This window comes from Otolemur garnettii, unplaced genomic scaffold (genome assembly GCF_000181295.1).
Source record: "Otolemur garnettii isolate 467f Iridium unplaced genomic scaffold, OtoGar3 scaffold00058, whole genome shotgun sequence".
NCBI classification, from domain to species: Eukaryota; Metazoa; Chordata; class Mammalia; order Primates; family Galagidae; genus Otolemur; species Otolemur garnettii.
Window position 1 is genome coordinate 11054569 of NW_003852453.1, and position 14101 is coordinate 11068669.

The 14101-nt window shown below is 36.6% G+C and overlaps 1 pseudogene; it reads right to left on the minus strand.

Annotated features, from left to right (window-relative positions):
• The window catches only part of LOC100941985, a 31613-nt pseudogene extending 18681 nt beyond the window's left edge, over positions 1–12932 (minus strand).
• Positions 12933–14101: the final 1169 nt, after the last annotated feature.

Genomic DNA, 14101 nt, shown 5'->3' on the forward strand with positions numbered 1-14101 from the left:
ATCCAAAATTAAATTAGAGATCAATGAAATTTAAAACAAAAGAATCATTCAGAAAATTAATGAAACAGGAGTTGGTTTTTTGAAAAAATAAATAAAATAGATAAACCTTTGGCCAGACTAACTAGAAATTGAAAAGTAAAATCTCCAGTAACCTCAATCAGAAAGATAAAGGGGAAATAACAACTGATGCCACAGAGATACAAGAGATCACCTCTGAATACTACCAGAAATTCTATGCCCAGAAATTTGATAATGCAAAGGAAATGGTTCAATATTTGCAATCACACTATCTCCCTAGAGTTATCCAGGAAGAAATAGAGCTCCTGAACAGACCAATTTCAAGCACTGAGATAAAAGAAACAATAAAAAAATCTTCCAACAAAAAAAATGCCCTGGTCTGGATGGCTTCACACCAGAATTCTATCAAATCTTCAAGCAAGAGCTTATTCCCGTACTCCAGAAATTATTCCAAAAAATTGATACCAAAACCAGGAAAAGACCCATCTAAAAAGGAGAATTTCAGACCAATTTCATTAATGAATATAGATGCAAACATTTTCAACAAAACCCTAGCCAGTAGATTACAGCTTATCATCAAAAAAGTCATACATCATGATCAAGTAGGTTTCATCCCAGAGATGCAAGGCTGGTTTAACATATGCAAGTCCATAAACATTATCCACTGTATTAACAGAAGCAAAAACAAAGACCATATGATCCTCTCAATAGAGGCAGAAAAAGCATTCAATAAAATCCAGCATCCTTTTCTGATTAGAACACTGAAGAGTATGGGCATATGTGGCACATTTCTGAAACTGATAGAAGCTATTTATGACAGACCCATGGCTAATATTTTACTGAATGGAGTAAAACTGAAAGTTTTTCCTCTCCGAACAGGAACCAGACAAGGTTGTCCTCTGTCATCATTACTATTCAACATAGTGCTAGATGTTCTAGCCAATACAATTAGGCAAGACAAGGAAATAAAGGGCATCCAAATGGGATCAGAGGAGGTCAAACTCTCCTTCTTTGCTGATGATATGGTCTTATACTTAGAGAACCCCAAAGACTCAACCACAAGACTCCTGGAAGTCATCAAAAAATACAGTAATGGGGTGGCGCCTGTGGCTCAAAGGAGTAGGGCACTGGCCCCATATGTCGGAGGTGGTGGGTTCAAACCCAGCCCCAGCCAAAAACTGTGAAAAAGAAATACAGTAATGTCTCAGGATATAAAATCAACATCCACAAGTCAATAACAGTCAAGATGAGAAGCTAATTAAGGACACAACTCCCTTCCCCATAGCTTCAAAGAAAATGAAATACACACCTAACAAAGGAGGTAAAGGACCTCTATAAAGGAAATTATGAAATCCTGAGAAATGAAATAGCAGAGGATATTAACAAATCATTTTTTCTAAATCTTGAAAGTATATTGGTATTTTAATAGGGATGACATTGGATAGGTAGATTGCTTTGGGAAGTATAGAATTTTTAACAATGTTGATTCTTCAAAAAATGATTCTGCATTTTGTATGGAACCAGAAAAAAACCCTGTATAGCTAAGGCAATTCTTAGTAATAAAAACAAAGCTGGGGGCATCACCATACCAGATTATAGGCGGACTACAAAGCCATAGTGGTCAAGATAGCATGGTCCTGGCACAAAAATAGAGACATAGACATTTGGAATTGACTAGAAAACCAGGAAATGAAACTAACATCTTACAACCACCCAATCTTTGATAAACCAACCAGGAACATACCTTGGGGGAAAGACTTCCTATTCAATAAATGGTGCTGGGAGAACTGGATATCCACATGTAAAAGACTAAAATTGGACCTACACTTTTCTCCACTCACAAAAATTGATTCAAGATGGATAAAGGACTTAAATTTAAGGCATGAAACAATAAAAATCCTCAAAGAAAACATAGGAAAAACACTGGAAGATATTGGCCTGAAGAAAGACTTCATGAAGAAGACTGCCATGGCAATTACAACAACAAACATAAGCAAATGGGATTTAATTAAACCAAAAAGCTTCTATACAGCTAAGGAGATAACAACCAAAGCAAATAGACAACCTACACAATGGGAAAGGATATTTGCATATTTTGAGTCAGACAAAAGCTTGATAACTAGGATCTATAGAGAACTCAAATTAATCCACATGAAAAATGCTAACAATCCCATATATCAATGGGCAAGAGACATGAATAGAACCTTCCCTAAAGAAGACAGATGAATGGCTAACAAACATATGAAAAGATGCTGATCATCCCTAATTATTAGAGAAATGCAAATAAAAACCACCCTGAGATACCATCTAACCCCAGTGAGAATGGCCCACATCACAAAATCTCAAAACTGCAGATGCTGGCATGGATGTGGAGAGAAGGGAACACTTTTACACTGCTGGTGGGACTGCAAACTAATATAACCTTTTTGGAAGGAAGTATGGAAAAACCTCAAAGAACTCAGCCTAGACCTCCCATTTGATCCTGCAATCCCATTACTGGGCATCTACCCAGAAGGAAAAAAATCCTTTTATCATAAGGACACTTGCACTAGACTGTTTATTGCAGCTCAATTTATAATTGCCAAAATGTGGAAACAGCCTAAATGCCCATCAACCCAGGAATGGATTAACAAGCTATGGTATATGTATACCATGGAATACTATTCAGCCATTAAAAAAAACAGAGACTATAGCCTTTGTATTCTCCTGAATGGAAGTGGAAGACATAAGTTTTAGTAAAGCACCACAAGAATGGAGAAGCATGAATCCTATGTACTCAATTTTGATATGAGGATAGTTAATGACATGGTGAGGGGGGAAGGGGAGAGCAGAGAGAGAAAGAAGGAGGGAGGGATGAGGAAAGGAAGAGCAGAGAGAGGGAAGGAGGGAGGGGGGTGGGTTCTTGGTGTGTGCCACACCTTTTGGAGGCAAGACATGATTGTAAGAGGGACTTTACCTGAGAAATGCAATCAGTGTAACCTGGTTTCCTGTACCCTCAATGAATCCCCAACAATAAATAAAAAAAGAAGAAGAAATCATTTTGGTTGGGCATCGTGGCTTATGTTTATAATTCCAGCACTCTGGAAGGTCGAGGCAGGAGGATGGCTTGAGGTCACGAGCTTGAGATTAGTCTGAACAAGAGCAAGACCTGTTTCTACTAACAATAGAAAAACCAGCTGACTGTAGTGGCACATCCCATAGTCCCAGTTACTCAGGGAGGCTGAGGCAAGTGGATTTCTTGGACCCAAGAGTTTGAGGTTGCTGTGAGCTATGATGATGCCATAGCACTCTAGCCAGGTGACATAGCAAAACTCTGTTTCATAAAAAACCATACCCCAAATCATTTCCATTTTTACAGAAAGTAGATATTCTAAAATTGGACTTCTCTTCAATCTTTTCAAAAAATTTGCAAAAAATGTTAAGAGGGAAAAAACCAAAAAATATTAAGAGGAAAAAAGAAACTACTGTGGAAGATTAACTACGTGTCAGTTGTAATATAGATAATTTTATTTCCATTATGTCATTGATCCCCTTAGTCCCATAGGTAGATAGTATGGGTCATAACATACCCAATTTTAGAGAGGGGGAAATGAAGTACAGAAGAAGTAATTTGCCACTCTGAGTTCTTTGTTGTAGATACATGGAAACAACTCTGGCTAACTTCTGAAAAAATGATAAATTATTGGAAGGATATTTGGCAGCATTGCATTCTGTTAAGACTTAACAAAAGAGGGTCTTCTCCAAATATTAAAAGATTTCAGTTCTCAAATTAGGAAATTTGTTTGTTTACAATTGTGATAACTTTCCAGGGTTCATAGATGGAAGTATATTGGATACTCAACTCTTTTATTTAAAATTTCTTTTAAACTATGCAACTCATGTTTACCCAATTTCAAAGTGAAAATTGTGTACTTTCTTTTTAAAGGAAAACCCAAAATGTCGAGATACTGAGCATCAAGTGTCTATGAATACTTAACATTTGTGAAAAGTAGCTTTAAATTTTGTGATGAGTGCAAAGAAATAAAATATATGAAGCAGACAATTAAGTTCACGAACTCTTCCTAGAAGAAGTGCTATATACTTAATTGCTGAATATCACTATGGTCACCTTTGAAGTACTTTCCTAGGCTATCTGGTGAGCATAGTCATGATATTCCACAGTGTGGTATGTGGCACTTTTTCTAGGATGTGTTCATGAACTTAATCATTTGACCTTGTACCTTTGGTTAGCCCCCTGATAGTTTCCCTTTGGGAGTGCTGTGCTATGCTAGTTGGGGCAGCCACTTGGGCCAGCTTAAGGAGACAGAACACAGAGATCTTAAATTCTCTGCCCAAGGATGAATGAATAGATACTGTAAGTCATGCTAATTTTGTAAAAATTTCTGCAATAGTTTGCTTTCTTACACCACAAAATCCTTCTTCATTAATAATAGACTTTATTATTTAAATTTACTTCTGTAAGTTTTAGAGATCAAATATCAAGCCTCTTGTGAATTATTAGCCAGTCTCTAGATAATAAGAACTAATAGTAATTTATTAATCTAATCCCAATACGATGAAAGAAGTAATAATACACGTGAGTCCATACTGCCTTGGTCATATTCTCAACACATTTCACTTTGTTGGCTCCAGCTTCATGATTATGCAATAATTGATCAGTTTGTCATATGGCATGTAATAAAATTGATGGAGTGACCCTGCCTGCCAGCAAAAATCCCTTTAAAACCTGTTCTCTCTTCTCCCACCATACCTTCCAACATTGATGCTATGAAAATGAAATGTCATTCAAGATGAAATGCATGTAGAATGGCATTATAAATTTGTTGTCTAGCTAAATATCTTATAAAGCAATACAGTACTGCTTTCTTTTCACTCTTTTTTCTTTAACTTTTATTCAATTATCATTTCAAGTATAAACTGGGCTGATTACATATGGACCTAAAAATTGAGACATGAAAATTTACAATGAAATTATGATTCATTTTTTTCACATGGAGAAATATTTTAAAAGTGTAAACATAAACATGTTTCTTAATTTTGGCACTGAATTACAATTGCTTATAGTATATGATTCATGTGTACAGGGATGCTGCTTTTGACTTGTGTGATTCTGTGAAAGAATTTGTGTCTATGTAACAAGGATATCTATCCACTTAATGGAGGAATTAGAAAACCACTTTATCCAAAGGAAACACCCTTGAATGGAGGGGGAGTGGGCTGGAATAATTTATATGCACATTCCTGCCAATGATATAAATGTCCTCCTTTTTTGATGGAAGCTGGCCATGAACAAAATTTGTTTCACATGACATTACATACTATATTCACATTTGCAGCCATAATCTTGTCAGAGGCGATTATCACATGATTGGAGCAGTAAAAAAAATGAATTGGGGTTTAAACTTTTATGAAAAAGCACTCATATTGTGGAATAAGACTTTTTAATGGAGTGTAGACATTAAACAGACCTTGTATTAGGCTCTGAAATTAATGGATCACTGTATAACTTTCTAGTTTTCATAGCTTGATAAGATTAATGCTTGCTTATATAGCAAATTCAATGGCTCATTTAATTTCATATGAATGTTTAAAGTCAAATTGCTTTTGGATTAAGTCTAAACTCATTATTCATTTTAATGTCTGAAAGAACTTTCATTTTTCTTTCATTTTATTTAATCAAGTGCATCATCATTAAGTAAAGGCTAAGGACCTAGATTGCTAAAAATAATATGAAAAGGAAATTTATTAATTTACATCAAAAATGGACTTATTTGTTATAAAATTTATTTAACATTATACTATGGTTACATATGGTGCTATTTCAGAGAAGATGAGATATTTATAGGCTTTTCGTCTTGCTTTCAAATGCCATATTAAAAAGCTGCCCATTGTGCTGTCTAATATTAAATATGCATTTCTCAAGCAAAAATTACCTCGACTTTTATTTACACATTTTTTATTCTTTCTCTTAGTCTACAAACATTTATTCAGAACCTATATTGTGTAAGGCACTGACCAAATATGGTGTGGGATTCGCTGATAAAAAACACTACATGTCTGACCTAAAGGAGCTAAAAAATCTAATTATAGAAGGGAACTTTACTTCAGAGGGCTGTAGAGTTCTCATATGCATGATATAAACATTTTATTCAGTAATCTGTAAGCTCCTCTTATGTTCTCAAATTCTGCGATCTGTACCCGATTCCTTGGGCTATCCACAGAAAAGGGGAAAAATAAATAGTCAAATTTATAATATTGGTCATGTTAATATGTCACTTATAACCATTGAAACAATTATAATTATTAATTTGAATGTTTCTTTGAAATATGTAAAGCACATTGCCTTCTGTTTTATAATTTCACAGTGTGCATGTAACCATTATTTTCTCCAGTTTCTTGACAACCAAGTCACAATATTTGAATTTGTTAGGTAAAGTCCCTCTTGTAGTTATGTCCTGCAGCCAAAAGATGTGCCATACCTCTCTACATTGTGCCCATTCAGTGGGAACACTTCCATTCTACCCCCTCTCTGTTTCCCCTCCCCCCAACTTGAATTGAAATGAATTTTTCTCCTATGGGGCATGAATTAGATTGTCTACTAGCTTCATATTAGTATTGAGTACGTTGGATATTTGCTTTTCCATTCTTGTGATATTTTACTGAGAAGAATGTGTTTCAACTCCATCTGGGTCAATACAAAAGATGTGAAGTCACTTTATGGCTGAATAGTATTCCATAGTATACATATACCACAGTTTGTTAATCTATTCCTGAGTTGATGGGAATTTAGGTTGTTTCCACAACTTGACAATTATAAATTGAGCTGCAATAAACAATCTAGTGCAAATGTCCTTACGATAAAATAATTTTTTTCTTCTGAGTAGATGCCTAGTAGTGGGATTGTGGGGTCAAATGGGAGATCTAAGTTGAATTCTTTGAGAATTATCCATACTTCTTTCCAAAGAGGCTGTATTAGTTTGCAGTCCCACCAACAGTGTAAAATTTTTTCCCTCTCTCCACATCCAGTCCAGCATCTGCAACTTTGGGACTTTTTGATGTAGTCTAATCTCACTGGGGTTGGGCCATATCTCAGTGTGGTTTTGATTTGCATTTCTCTGATGATTAGGGATGATGAGCATTTGTTCATGTTTGTTAGCCATTAGTCTATCTTTCTTAGAGGTTATGTTCATGTCTCTTGCCCAGTGTAGATGGGATTGTTAGCACTTTTTTCATAGATTACTTTGAGTTCTCTATAGATCCTAGTTGTCAAACCTTTGTCAGATCTGTACTATGCAAATGTATTTTTCCATTCTGAAGGTTGTCTATTTGCTTTGATAGTTGTGTCGTTAGCTGTGCAGAAGTTTTCAGTTTAATTAAGTCTCATTTGTTTATTTTTGTTGTTGCAATTGCCATGAAAGTCTTTGTCATAAAATCTTTCACTATACTGATATCTTTAAGAGTTTCCCCCCACACTTTCTTCTAGGATTTTTATTGTTTCATGCCTTAGCTTGAAATCTTTTATCTATTTTGAATTAATTTTTGTAAAGGGTGAAAGGTGCGAGTCCAGTTTCAGTCTTTCACATATGGTTATCCAGTTCTCCCAGTACCATTTATTAAATAGGGATTCTTTTCCCTAGTGTCTGCTTTTGTTTGGTTTATCAAGGATCAGATGTATAGACATTTTCACAATGTTGGTTCTTCCCAGCCAGGAGCATGGTATGCTTTTCCATTTGTTAATGTCTTCTGCTATTTCTTTTCTTAGGGTTTCATAATTCTCTTTGTAGAGGTCCTTACCCTCTTTTGTGTTAGGTATATTCTTAGGTATTTCATTTTCTTTGAAGGTACTGTGAAAGGAATTGTGTCTTTGATCAGTTTCTCAAGTTTACTGTTATTGGCATATACAAAGCTGTCTATTAACATTACTATTTTTCTGGATCACTTTCAGGAGTCTTATAGTTGAATCTCTGGGGTTCTCATGATCATATTATCAGCAAAGAGCAAGAGTTTGACCTCCTCTGCCCCCATATGTGTGCCCTTTATATCCTTCTCTTGCATTGGCTAGAACTTCCAGCACTATCTTGAATAGTAGTGGTGATAGAGGACAGCCTTGTCTGTTTCTAGTTTTAAGTGGAAAAGCTTTTAGTTTTATTCCATTCAGTATGATATTTCTGTGCGTTTTTCATAGACAGCTTCAGCCAGTTTAATAAATATGCAACCTATGTCTACATTACTTTTTTATTTTTTTTATTGAGACATAGTCTCATTTTGTCATCCTCAGGAGAGTACTATGCCATCACAGCTCATGGCAACTTCAAACTCTTGGGCTTAAGTGATTCTCTTTCCTCAGCCTCCCAAGTAACTGGAACTACAGGTACCTGCCACAACACCTGGCTATTTTTAGAGATGAGGTCTTGCTGTGACTCAGGCTGGTCTCTAACTTCTGAGCTCAGGCAATCCAACCACTTCGGCCTCCCAGAGTGCAAGGATTATAGGCGTGAGCCACTGGGCCTGACCCTATGTCTATATTCTTAAGTGTTCTTAGTAGAAAAAGACGTTGAATTTTGTCAAATGCATTTTCCTGCATCTATTGAGAGGATCATACGGTCCTTGCTTTTGCTTCTATCAATACAGTAAATTACGTTTATGGATTTGCATCCCTGGGATGGCCCCCACTTGATCATGATGTATAATTTTTTTAATGTGTAGCTATAATCTCTTGGCTAAGATTTGTCGAGTATTTTTGCATCTATATTCATTAGCTAAATTGGTCTGTAGTTCTTTTAAGTGGGTCTTTTTCCAGTTTTGTTATCAGAGTGATGTTTACTTCATATAATGTGTAGGGGAAAGATTCTTTCCTTCTCAATGTTTTGGAAAAGTTTCTACAGTATGAGTATAGGCTCTTGTTTGGGGGCTTGATACAGGGGTCCTCAAACTTTTTCAACAGGGGGCCAGTTCACTGTCTCTCAGACCATTGGAGGGCTGGACTGTGGGCCCTGGGATGAGTCGGTTGCTAAGCAGGACAGGCAGTGGCAGCAAAAACACCCGGTGGGCCGGATAAATGTCCTTGGTGGGCTGCATGTGGCCTGTGGGCCATGGTTTGAGGACGCCTGGTAGAATTTTGGTGTGAAGCTATTTGGTCCAGGGGATTTTTCTTGTTGGCAGTTTGTTATTTTCTTTAATCTCAGTGTTTGATATTGGTCTATTTAAGAGATCTAAGGCTAGGCTAGGCTTTCTTCTTGGCTAAGTCTAGAGAGAGGGTGTTATTCTAGGTATTGGTTTATTTCATCCACATTGTCAAATTTCCAGGCATAAAGTTTCTTGTAGTAGTTAGAGATGATCTCTTGTATCTCTGTGGCATCTGTTGTTATTGCCTCTTCATCGTTTCTGATTGAGGTTATTAGAGATTTTACATTTCTGTTACTAGTTAATTTGGCTAAAGGTATATCAATTTTATTTATTTTTTCAAAGAACAAACTTTTTGTTTCATTAATTTTCTGAATGATCCTTTTGTATTCCGCTTCATTAATTTCTGATTTAATTAAGGTTATTTCCTTTCTTCTTCTAGATTTGATTGTCCTGACTTTTCCATTTCCTTAAGATGATCATTAGTTTGTTGATGTGCTCTTTTTCTGTTCTTTTTTAATATAGGCATCTAATGCAATAAATTTTCCTTTTAAGACTGCCTTTGCAGTATCCCACAGGTTTTGCTGATTTTTAGCTTCATTGTTGTTATGTTCAAGGAGTTTAACAATTTCCCTGTTTATCTCTTCCTTGCCCCAACTGTCATCCAGCATAAATTTCCATGCCTTTGTGCAGGGAGGACTATTTTTGTTGGAGTTGAGTTTCACTTTTATTGCCTTGTGGTCTAGGAAGATACAAAGTATAATTTTGATTCTTTAATTTTGTTGAGGTTTAATTTGTATCCTAAGATATGGTCTGTTTTGGAGTATGTTCCATGGGCTGATAAGAAGAACATATATTCCTTAGCTTTGGAATGATGTGTTCTGTATATGTCTGTTAAGCCCATTTGTTCTAGGGTCACTCTTAAGTCTCTTGTATCTTTGCTTAGTTTCTGTTTAGATCTGTCCAGTTCTGTCAGAGGAGTGTTAAAGTTACAAACTATTATGGTGTTATGGGGTATCATGTTGCTCAGACAAATCAAGGTATATTTCATAAATCTGGGAGCACTTAAATTGGGTGCATAAATATATTTCAAATTGAAATGTCTTCTTGCTGTATTGTCCCTTTGACCTTTATGAAGTGCCCTTCTTTGTCTTTCTTAACTTTAGTTGCTTTATATCCACTTGTATCTGAAAATAAGATTGTGACCCCCTCCTTTATTCTGATTTCCGTTTGCCTGAAATACTGTTTTCTATCCCTTTATGCTGATTCTTGATTTGTCCTTTAAGGTTAGGTGTTTCCTGGAGACAGCATATGGATGGCTTGTGCTTTTTTTTATCTAATCCAATTTAGTCAGGCTGTGCCTCTTCAGTGGGGAAGTAAAGCCATTAACATTTATTGAGAGCATTGATAAGTGTGGTGGAGTTCTATTCATCTTATTTTGTGAGAGTCCATTGCTTAGTTTTATCCTTTATGCGGTTGTGGAAGTTGGGTTTTCTTCCTGTAGTTCCTGGATATTTACACTGCTAGTTGTCCGTTTTGATGGGCAGTATGGAGAACAGGTGTAAGTATTTCCTATAGAACTGGTGTTGATTTGGCAAATTTTCTCAGTGTTTTCATATCAGCAAATAATTTGATTTCTCCATAAATTTTGATGCTTAGTTTTGCAGCATACTGACTTCTGTGTTGATAATTGTTTTGTTTAAGAAGGTTAAAAGTAGATGACCATTCTCTTCTGGCTTGGAAAGTTTCAGCTGAAAAGTCCTCTGTCCCCCTGATGGATCTGTCCCTGTAGGCCAGTTGGCATTTACTCCTGGCTGCTTACAGAATTTTCTCTTTTGTCTTGAGTTTGGACAGGTTCACTACAATGTGTCTGGGAGATGCTCTGTGTTGAGACAACCCAGGGTTTGATACCCATGTAAAAGGAGTGTTTTGGAATCTTTAGTGAACTTGGGAAATTTTCATATATGATATCCTCCAATAGAGCTTCAATTTCTTTGGGATGTCCTTCTTCCCCTTCAGGCATCCCTATAATTCATATGTTTGAATGCTTCATGAAGTCCTATAATTCTCTGAGTGAATGTTCTGCTTTTTCTCTCTTCTTATTTGCTTCTTTAACTAACTGGTTTTGCTCAAGAATTTTATCCTCTAACTCTCAGATTCTTTCTTCTCCATGGTCTAATCTGTTACTGATACTTTTTACTGCATCTTTAAGTTCCCTAATTGACTCCCTCAATTCCTTAAGCTCTACCATATCCTTTCTATGTTCTTCTTATATTTCATCCATATTTTTGGCTATTTTTCCACTTTCTAATTAATTCTCTTTATTGCCTTTATCATCCATATTTTAAATTCCCTTTCTGACAATTTCATTAATCCTTTATAGGTGAGTTCCTCAGTAGCTGCCTTATTATCCCTTGGTGGGTTTGTTCTGTTCTGGTTTTTCATGTTGCCAGAATTTTTCTGTTGGTTCCCCCGCATGTGTGTTTTCTTCTTGCTCACTTCTTTGCCCTACTTTTTCCTTCTCATTGTCTCATTCACTTTAAATTACCTTGTCTCAGAGCTTAAGTATTGAAGTGGCTTTGTGGTCTATGGCCAAAAGGAAGAGAAGGGTAAAGAACAAGCAGGGAGAAAGAAGAGAAAAGGAAAGAAAGAAGAGAATTAAAAGAAAAAAAGAAGGGGGATTAAGGGAAAGAATTAAAGAAAAAGAAGAAGGATAGAAAGTGAGGAAGCAAGCAATAAGAGAAATGGTATTGTTTGGCAGGGTGCTATTGCCACACCTGCAAATCCAGGACTTTGGGGAGCTTGTCTGGGTAGGTCCCTTGGCTGCTTACCAGCCTGGGGAAAAGCAATACCCCCTACCTCTGCCAAATATAGGAAGAAGGAGATAAAAAAGAAAAGAAAGAAAAATTCAGCAGTATGTTACAGTGGACACCAGGACACCCTGAACCATGAGCTCATGACCTCCTTGAGCCAGACCACTGCTGTGACCTCCCAGCCAGAGCAATGCTGTGATTCCCCCTCCCCCCAGTACCTGGAGAAAAGAAAAAAAAATAGATATTGTATGAAATTTCTGTGGGAAAGATGATTAAAGCAGAAAAATCTCTACCGAAAGAGAGATAAAAGGAGAGAAATAAAAAAGAAAGAGTGAATAAAAGGGGCTGAAATACCATAACAAAAATGGAGGAGCCCTTGCTATTCAAGAAAGTAAAAATTAAGATTAAGAATATAATGAAACAAACAAACAAATAATAGCAACAACAACAAGAACAAAACAACAAAAAAACCCAGCAGAAAACCCCAAACCCAAAACAACAACAACCACCACAACAACAAAAAGAAAAAAAACTTACTTGAAAAAGAAATTGGGAAAGGGAGCAAAAATAATAGAAATATATATGTATATGTAAAAAATAATAGAAATGTATATATGTATATGTATGTATAACTGTATACATGTATGTGTGTGTGTATTTTGCCTGGACACCAGGTGGCACTATAGTGTTAGGAGACAGAGTATATGCCTGAAGCCATGCTTTAGTTGCCAAGGAGTTTGAGTTCTGTCTTCCTGACTTAGTTGCCCTCAGTCAGTACCTGGTTGTCGTCTGCATTCAGTCCCCATGGGGTTGGGGTCTTAAAACTCTTACCTGAATCCTTACGAGGCATATCTCACTTGCCCCCTGACAACAATTCCTAGGGGTGGTGCAGGAGCCGCTCAGTTTACCCCAAGAGTCGCTGCTCAAGCTCATCAGGTGCACCAGAACTGGCCAGTGCACTAGGACCCTGGGGACCATTTCTCCCAATATGACCTTCCCATAATAATGGACCAGCTAGAAGCTAGGCCAATGAGAGATCCTCTCTACACAGTATTCAGACACAGCCACTGGAAACTGTTCAAGTCCACTCACTTGTTAAAGTCTTCCAAGGCAGCCCCAATGAGAAGTTTAGCCCCAAATCCTGCAGGACATCTCCCTCCTACACCCTGACCTCTGGGTGGGCTGGCTGGTCAGTCCCCTCCCATTCCCATGCACTTGCCTTCTGTGTTGGTTTTCCTCAGCTCTAGACCTCCTCATTGGCTCCTGTAGTCCACCACTTCTCTACTGTGCCCCCAGAGTGATGACTCCAGGTAGGGTCTCCTGGTGAAAGATAGCTGTTTTCTTTGTTTTTTTTCCCCTTGTCTTGCTGGGAGTGGATAGTAGGGAAATGTTTCTAGTCTGCCATCTTGCTCTGCCTCCACCCTGGTTATTTCATTTATTGTTCATGAATAATTAAATGTAGTAGGTATTTTATCCTTATTTTGTAGATGATAAAACAGAATTTAGAAAGGCTAAATGACTTCCTCAATTAATATTGGTGGTTCAATATGGCTAAGTGGAACCTCAGCCACTCTCTGGTTTTCCCATGTTGATACAAAACAGAGATCCTGATTTTAAGATCACAGTGGTTCTCAACTTTGTCTATATATATTTCAATCACCTTAACTACCAATGCTTGGATCCCATTCCAGATAAATTAAATCAAAATTACAGTTAAGTTTGTGTATTTCAAAAAGTTTTCCATGTTTCCATATCTTGGCAATTGTAAACTGAGCTGCAATAAACAATTTAATGCAGACGTCCTTATTATAAAATGATTTTTTTTTCTTTTGAATAGATGCCTAAGAATGGGATTGTGAGATCAACTGGAAGGTCTAATTTGAATTCTTTGAGAATTTCTAAGGATATTTCACATTGTGCAAGCAACCATTATTATCTCCAGTTTGTGTAACAACCTGAATGCCCATCAACCCATGAATGGATTAATAAACTGCAGTATATGTATATCATGGAATATTATTCAGCCATAAAAAAGATGGAAACTTTACATCTTTTGTAATAACCTGGATGGAGTTGAAACACATTCTTCTTAGTAAAGTATTACAATAATTACCAAATATCCAAGGTACTCAATACTAATATGGAGC